Source organism: Petromyzon marinus, chromosome 8, assembly GCF_048934315.1.
Source record: "Petromyzon marinus isolate PM22_M1 ecotype Great Lakes invasive population chromosome 8, UKy_Petmar_22M1.pri1.0, whole genome shotgun sequence".
Lineage (NCBI taxonomy): Eukaryota > Metazoa > Chordata > Hyperoartia > Petromyzontiformes > Petromyzontidae > Petromyzon > Petromyzon marinus.
The window spans coordinates 418,658-427,163 of record NC_133674.1 but is presented as its reverse complement, the minus strand read 5'-3'; the positions used below and the strand labels follow the sequence as shown (position 1 = coordinate 427,163).

Below are 8,506 nucleotides of genomic sequence, written 5' to 3'. Positions count from 1 at the left end.
AACCGAGTTTAAATTTCTGGCCACGGCGAACATCAGTGGCTATCTCCCTCTTCCTCTCTCGTCCCTGCTATTATCTCCCTCTTCTTCCCGCGTCCCTCCCACTATCTACCTCTCCAATCCGTCCCACCATCTCCCTCTTCCTCCCTCGTCCCTCCCACCATCTCCCACTTCCTCCCCAGTACCTTCCACTATCTCCCTCTTCCTCCCACTTGGCTCTACTAGTAATCTCCCTCTTCTCCCGTCCCTCGCACTATCTCCCTTTTCTTCCCCCATCCTTCCCACTATCTCCCTCTGCATCTCCAATCCCTCGCACTCTCTCCCTCTTCCTTCCTCTTCCTTCCCACTATCACCTTCTTACTCTAACCGATCTGCCTAATCCTCCCAAATAACTCCCACTATCTCCCTCTACTTCCCCAGTCGCTCCAACTATCTCCCTCTTCATTCCCCTTTCCTGCCACTATCTCCCTCTTCCGCCCCCTTCCCTCCCACCATCTCCCTCTTCCTCTCCCGTCCCCCCCGCTATCTCCTTCTTTCTCTCACATCCCTCCCACCTCCTTCCTCCCCCGTCCCTCCCACTATCTTCTCATCCTCCCCCATCCATCCCACGATCTTCCTCATCCTCTCCCGTACCTTCCGCACCTTCCTTATTTAACACCATCAGGTTCACAGACTCGCCCTCGCTTCTCCCAGTCAAATAGCCTAGCTTAGACACAACCCCCACCATGTTACACTGACGGCATCGACCGAGACAGCCAACAACTATCCGGCCGCCCAATTATCTAGTGAAGACGGCAGCGACCAAGTCGGCAAAGACGACAGTGCCGACGAGACGACTCCACTTCCCAGAACGTGCAACCACGAGCTCTCGCTCTCCGCTGCTTTTATCCGACTCGGCCGCGCCTCCCTTCTCCAACCCACGAGCGGGTTCCAGTGTCTTCCAGGGAGGGTCTCTGTGATCCTTGCCCCAGTGCCTCCGCCCTGCTGACAAACCCGCATGAGGCTCACTGGCGTGTGTACTCCCCGTCCACCGCAGTTGCCGCTGCTGGACAACTATTACTCTACAGTTGTACTGCCCCTCTGTACCGTGCCCCCGAGCCATCAACACGGACTCACAGCATCAACACAGACTCACATGATCAACACAGACTCACAGCATCAACAGACTCACACGATCAACAGACTCACAGCATCAATACGGACTCACACCATCAACACGGAAACAGGGTCAGTGAGCAAGATGGCGGATGAGTGCATACATGATGTGAGTGGTGGTGAGTTCAAGTTAAGCACCCAGTTTTAAATCTCATTTACTCCCACCATCACCACCACCACCACCCTACATACAACAGTCGGAAGTAAATGCCTACACACCCTACATACAATCGTCAGTAGTAGTGGGGAGAAGAGGGCATCAGTGGGGGCGAGGCATGAAGCGTTGAGAAGCCCTCAGATACTCCATAAAACCCCGAGTTTCATGGAGTATAATTTTCAGCATTACAGTTCCATTTTTTTTACGTTAACAAATGTCTCGCCATATATTACACCGTATAGGTAACTAGATTGGGCGAGGGATGGTCTTTTTTGTTGAACAATCAATAAAGCTACGGTGTTGTACTGTGCCCGTATCCGTGTACGGTACTGTGCACTAAAGGAAGAAAAATGGAGCGGCTGAACCTCACTGCCTCCTTACCGGAGGCTGTAAACATCAAGTGACCTGAAAACTGCGATGGGACGTGAAAGACAACATGGAGAGACAAGAGGGCGCCACGTGTGTTCTTCCATGGCAGCAGCAGCATCATCGCAGGCAATGAGGTTCAAATGGGCACAGGAACTTTGAGGTGGACCCACGAGTGTTTGAGCCACAGCGGCGTGCAATCGGCGACCTCTATACGCTTGGCGCAATCCGCACCGTCATTTCACGGAGCCCTTGTCCACTCGACGAGTGCGACGACGCCGTCCCACCGTCATTCGGCGCCTCGTGGTGACATCACAACAGCAAAGCGACAGGTGTTGTTTATTCATTTCTTGAGGCAATTCGAGGGCCCGGTTACATCGCGTTGTGATACACGCACACACCGTCAACATATACTACACCGGTTATAAAAAAAAAGCAGGGGATAGAAAGGTGGGGGAGCGGACCCGACCACAGGTATTGTTTAAAAGACGTCAAGCGGACCGGGGGTTTTAAATGCAAGTCCATGCGGACACCAACATCCGAACGATTGTACCAATAAATCCTGAACCTTCTGGAAGATTTCAGCTCCCGCTGGTTTGGATCAGGGTGATGTTGGGGCAAATTCCATTAATTGGGAAAGGTGGCAATCTTGTGGGAATGTCCTCGCCAGAGAAGAAACTTGTCGCTTCCATGTTTTATTTTCATCCGACGTCCCATTAGCGAGATCCAGAGCGTGACGGACTCATATGGAGTCAGCCTCCTGTAATTTTTCTGGTCTCATTCTCACCACAGGTGAAGGCAGAGCCACACATCAACGTGCCAATGGGGCCACGGTTGAAGTGGTGGGGCCACGGTTGAAGTGGCGGTGGCCACGGGTCATGTGGCCTCTATGTATTTTCCATGTTGAAGGCCGATTGCCCCAAACATTGCCCGTCATATGCAGTGTCACTGAATAACGTGTGAAACATACTGTAGCATATACAAAATTGTATTTTCTTCATACATTAAATACAATAAACATGAAATGTGTATAGGACATTTATAACTCTCTCAATGACCAAACTTGTATTTTATGAACACACTTATACGAGCAAAATATGACAAAAGTGTTCCAGATTTCAGTTTCAATTGAGACTGAAATCCGGAATCATTACCCCCTACTGACAGACTAATAATACCCGCTCGCAGGCCAAGTGCTGATTCACCTTGGGGCCTCGCCTGGTATAGAGGTCGTGGGTTAAATCCCGAAGCCTGTATATCTGGAGTTTGCATGTTCTCCCCGTGACCGCGTGGATTTTTCTCTGGGTCCTTCGGTTTTTCCCTCCACATTTAGAAACATGCGTTTAAAAGTATTTGGCTGCTATATATTTCTGCGTGACAAGCCACTTTATAGCGCTTTCATCTGTGGCCCGGTCGTTCCTGAAAGAGAGCTATACAGCTGAGTGGGCCTTACCTGGTAAAATAAAAAGAGATTAGTTTTGTTAGTTTATTTTGTGCCACAGGGGGACAGCTACAGGGGGGGGGGTGCCCATTAAAATGGTCGAGATGAGATGCAACTTAAGGCGCTTGTGACTTCCCAAAAATATTATTTATGGCAGGTTTTCACATCTAAACATCCCGGGTGGCATTGAAGCCAAGAGCTCCCACCCTAGGTGAGTAGCTACGAGAGCGGTGCTGTGCACGGCGACACGCCACTTTCTCCATCTGCCTGACTTGGTATTTTCTTTTTTGTTACTTAAATAAATGTTAATGTTTCGTTTTGTGTACGCGTGTATGTACACCGTTTGGGGAGCGGTGGTGCAGCAGTTAGCGCACTACGAACTCAGCCATCTGAGTACGTGGTGTGGGGTGTGTATAACATCGCAAAACTGGGGAGGACAAAGGCAGCCAGACGTGGGGCTGGCCACACAACCACTTCTGTGCCATGCCGGCCATCATAGGTGCTACCCGTTAACAGCACTTGCCCCAGCAATCTGTTAACGGCGATACGGAGTACCTTTGTCTTTTTGTGCAATTGTGTGCTTCTGTGTGCGACGCATGCGACGATGTGCATGTTTGTGTTTGATAAATGTACATCCGCAATGTGTGTGTGACGCGTATGATGCGCGTGTGTGACGACGGTTGGAACAGCGATTCACGCACTGCCCTATCCACGCGGCGACCTCTCCTCAACGTCTCGAGCCTCGGCGGAGAGCGCCGCGAGGTTCGACTCCAACTCCGGCTTTCCAGGGACAAACCCCCCCCCCAATGCCCCTCCCCCCAGGCCCATGGGGGGGGGGGGGAAGTCGCTCCCCTCCCTCACTCCACGCTCAGGAACTTCCTCTTCTTCGCCGTGTTCATGTACGGTCGCCAAGGCCACTCCACCTCGGCGGTGGCCGCGTTGTCCAGCGTGCCCAGTTTAATCTCATAGACTGCGCGACACACAAAAGCAAAGATCCCCCCCATGCAGCCTTTAACAGACGGCGTGGGAAAAGCGCTGTTCGTGTGTTAGCATGTAGGAAAGCCAGCACGGCACACCAAGGGGTGGGTGTGGGTGGCCAGCATTACGTCCGATCATCTTTGAATTTACACATCGCATCCGGGGTGGGGGAATGCGAGTCGGGTCACGGTACAGCGAATGCGACCAGAGCAGCGACCCCACCGACTCAAGTTCCGATCCGCTCTACAAGTCACCCGCGGGCCACCTAGCCCGAGGCTAGACTCTTACATTCAGCCCATCATCCTCTCAGGGGTCGATAAAATTTACAACCACTTCGTAGGGAAGTCCACAAGGAATGTGGAATTTCCACCGCCTCTGCAGGGGTGTAAAGTGGAGACGAGTAACAATGTGTCAGGCAGACTTACGCTCCATCTCGAATCACGGTCCCACCTCCTTCAACTCGATGTCCTTGCCGTCGCGCTTGTAGACGTTGTGCCTGTTGGGAGGGGGGAAGGGGGGCACAGAAGTCACGGGAGGGGTCGCGGCAAGTCACACGGACGGCGCTGGACTCTCATTACGTGTCCTCGCAGACGTTTGCCAGTTAGAGGCCAGCGGCCACCCTGTTTAAAACTGCGGATGCATTAGCAAATGAACAACATTACGCGCCTTCAGCTTCAGAGATGGCGTTAAATAAAAACTCTGTGCTGTTGCTCGAAAACTAAAGTAAAACGAAACTATTTTTATTTTACCACTGAGCTATGTAGCTCTTTTTCACATAAAAATGTATAGCAGCAAAATACTCGAAATTCAAGTTTCTAAATGTGTAGGGAAAAACCCGGAGGACCCGGAGAAAAATCAAAGTGACCAGGAGGAGAACATGCAAACTCCGAATATACAGGCGGACACACAGCACCTGGCCCAAAAGTCTGCTCACTCTTTCCCATTCCGAGACATCTGCAAGTTGCCGGGTGGTAGGTGTCACGTTCACCGCTGAATCTCGGTACGCGCGAGCGGCTCGACGTTCATTTTATTTATAGAGGCGTAGCGCTGCTGTTTTTAAAAGGCGTTGCCCTCACCGCAGAGAACCGTAGTGACACGACCGGCACTCTATGGAACAAAACTGTGCCACACGCCCTCCCGCATAGTCTTATGGGAGCAAAAGGTATGTCTTCAGGTCAGAAGACGTACTTGAGTTTTTCTTACGGTTCCGTTTCGACGACGTATATGTACATCATGGAAATGAGAAAGGGTTATAGCCTATACGAGGGATCTTTGTGCTTTGGGGATGGGGGAGGAAGATGTGGGTGAGACTGGCACGGTGCCCGCACGCACCCTCTTTCCGAGTCGCGACGTGAAGTTGTGCATCACGAGGTGTTGGAATGCCTCGGACATCATGTCCACGTCCGGATGTCGTGCCGCATCACCACGCTCGAGAGTGTCAAGTACACCCTGGCATCGTACCACGTGTCACATGAACAGCATGCCGGAAAGTTAGACACACCACAGGTGTCACACAGACTGTACTGGAGAGTTAAACAGACTGCCCTTACATCTGCGGCATCATACCACATCACACCACATACACAGTTAAAACACCACAATTCCATGTCTGCAGCGTCATACTACACACCGCACATCGTACGCACAGCTAAATACACCTCCATCCCCGTCTGTTGCACCGCATCACACACGTCACACCATGCATCACACCGGGGAGCGGGAGCGGAGTGGCTATCTCATTACACTACAAATCCGGTGACCTGACTTCGATTTCCGGTGTGTCCAAGCATCGACAGTGGGGAGACAAAAGGGGCCAGATGCGGTAATGACCACACCACCCACCCCGCCGTGTGCCCTGCCGGCCTTCGTAGGTCGCTCGACAAACAGCATTTGCCCTGACAGCCTGTTAAAGGCTACACGGGGGAGCTTTGTCGACTGCGGTGCGTGCGCGTGCCTGGCATACCGCGGTGCTCATGCAGGACGATGAAGTCGTTGACGGCGTTGGCGCAGCACGCCCACACCAGCGCCTGCAGCTTGTGGCCTCCGTGGTTCATCGGCTGAGCGTTCGGCAGGATCAGCTTCATCTCCTGCGGTGGTGGTGGGAGGGTGGTGGTGGTGTGGTAACATGACAGCAAGCGGTCACACGCCGAGTCCGCTCTTCCCACCGGCGTCCGTCCCGGCCACGCTGCTTTCGCCCCCCCCACTTCCCCGCCCCCCCACTGTATCCGACTCGGGTTGTGTTGTTTGTTTTTTCCATTGCGGAAGCCGAGCCGAGCCGTGCCGGTATACGGGGTCGCCAAACCCCGTGTTGGCACAACTGGGATGCACCATTGGAAAAACTTTACTATTTTTATTTTACCAGGTAAGGCCCACTGAGCTATGCAGCTCTTTTCCAGAAGCGACCTGGCCACAAATCATAGCTCAACTAAGTGGCTTATCGCCATGTGGAAATTTATAGCAGCCAAATACTCTTAAACGGACGTTGATTCTAAATGCGGAGGGAAAAACCGGAGGACCTGGAGAGAAATCCACGCGACTCCTCGGAAAGTGGCACGCAACTCCAAATATACAGCAGGCATCAGGGTCAGGATTGAACCTGCGACCTCCTGTATACCAGGTGAGGGAGTTAACATCTCGCCACAGTGGCGCCCCCAATGGTACATCTTTCCGTGACCACCGACCGTGCGTAGTGCTACAGTAGATACATTTTCGATGAATGGAAGGGATCGGTCATCGCGAAAAGGCGGACTGAATCGCGAGGAATGAAGTTGACAAAAGCTGCATGCACCAAACCAAAGTGTCCAACGCTCCACCACTTACGACCCCCCCCCCCCACCACACAGCCTCCACCTTTCATCAACAACCAGATTTCTTCTGGTTAACTCAACGGATGCGAGTTGTCTCACACTGCACAAGCCCGATGATTGGTCGACACGACTCGTGTGAGGTGCAAGGAACTGATTCTAAAGCCGATAGAGAACACGTGTGTGTGTGCGGTAATTTAGCAGTTAGCATGCTGCCCCACAAACCTAGTGACCCGAGGTTTATTTCCGTTCATGGCCAACACCAGTGGCGATTATCTGAACTGGTCCTGGGCCTCCCCTAGATCAACTCAGCCTCAAACGAGTACCTAGTGCGGTGTTTAAACATCATTACCAGAGAGATAAAGGTGGCCAGTTGTGGTGCTAGCCACCTACACCCTCGCAAACAGCACCTGTCCCAAAAACCTGTTAAGGCTATATGGGGGACATCTGTCTTTGCGCGCTTGTACACATGCAATACACGAGGACCCACATTCCTCGTGTGACCCCAAACCCTGTAGCCCCTGTGACCCCGTGCCCGCACCTTGATGAACTGCTTGAGGAGGGAGCTGGGGTCGCGTGAGGTCGTCGCCATGATGTGTGGGTCCTTCACGCCGGCTCAGCGGTACTCGTCATCCATGTGGCTGCTCACTCCTACTGACACGGGGGGGGGGGGGTGGATAGAAAGAGGTGGTAGATGGGGCAGGGGGGACGGAGAGGGTAGGTTATCATTTGCCATACTTCACCGTGCAGGTGAGTGAAGGTGTGTGTGTGGGTAGATGGATGGAAGGAGCGACCAGGAATGGTTGAGAATATCACTCTGCAGTGATCGCGTTGATTTTGTGTAGCGAGCTGAGCAATAATGAGACCTGGATGAGTCCCAATTGCAAGAGTGGGTGGGTGATATGGCAGGTGAGTGGGTAAATTGAGTAAAATGATGAGTGAGTGAATGAGTGCGTCAGTGCATGTTAAACCTCTTTGTTACAGCACGTAGCCAACCGTGGTAATCGGAAGTGTGACAAACTAACCACAAAAAGTAGTTCTCAAGAAATGAGTTTGTCAATCTAGACGATGATTTAAAAGTGCAAAGCTCCAGTGGCTTCCTAATATTGTAAGGAAGACCGCTCCAGAAGGAAGACTGCTCCAGAAGCACACGTTATGTGGTGACCACGGCCTTCATTTGACATTCCACCAAAATTTACGCCAGCGATCACACACACACGGCCGACTCTTTTTCCACGTTCACGCCACGGGATTTTTCAAAGTCCACTTGGGAAGCAATCGCCGTGCAGTATTTACGGTCAACGCAACTGCGGCATTAAACCCATTAAACCGGTGGGGGGGGGGGGGGGGGGGGGTTGAGGGCCCGCCGTTCTCGAACCGCGAACCTCCGCGGCAAAACACGGTGCCACCGCTTGGCAGGAAGGACCGACGGCGAGCCGGGGATGCGCGCCGACTCGGCGTGTCTAGCGGGCGGAGACGCGCGACGCTTATCCCTCTGCCTCGGGAGTCTCGCGGGAAGGAAGAGAGAGAGAGATGCGAGGAGACGTGATGGTGAGGGATGTGAGATCACCCTCCCCTCCCTGGTCGAACTCCACGGCCTTCTGGAGT

General features: G+C 52.8%; 1 long non-coding RNA gene across 1 annotated transcript; it reads right to left on the bottom strand.

The window, feature by feature from the left end:
• Positions 1 to 2,700: 2,700 nt before the first annotated feature.
• On the bottom strand, positions 2,701 to 8,231 carry LOC142924060 (uncharacterized). The gene is made up of 5 exons (XR_012941197.1): positions 7,440 to 8,231; positions 6,058 to 6,181; positions 5,427 to 5,543; positions 4,520 to 4,590; positions 2,701 to 4,086 (listed from the first exon to the last, which is right to left on the bottom strand). It is a non-coding gene; the product is annotated as an uncharacterized LOC142924060 (long non-coding RNA).
• Positions 8,232 to 8,506: the final 275 nt, after the last annotated feature.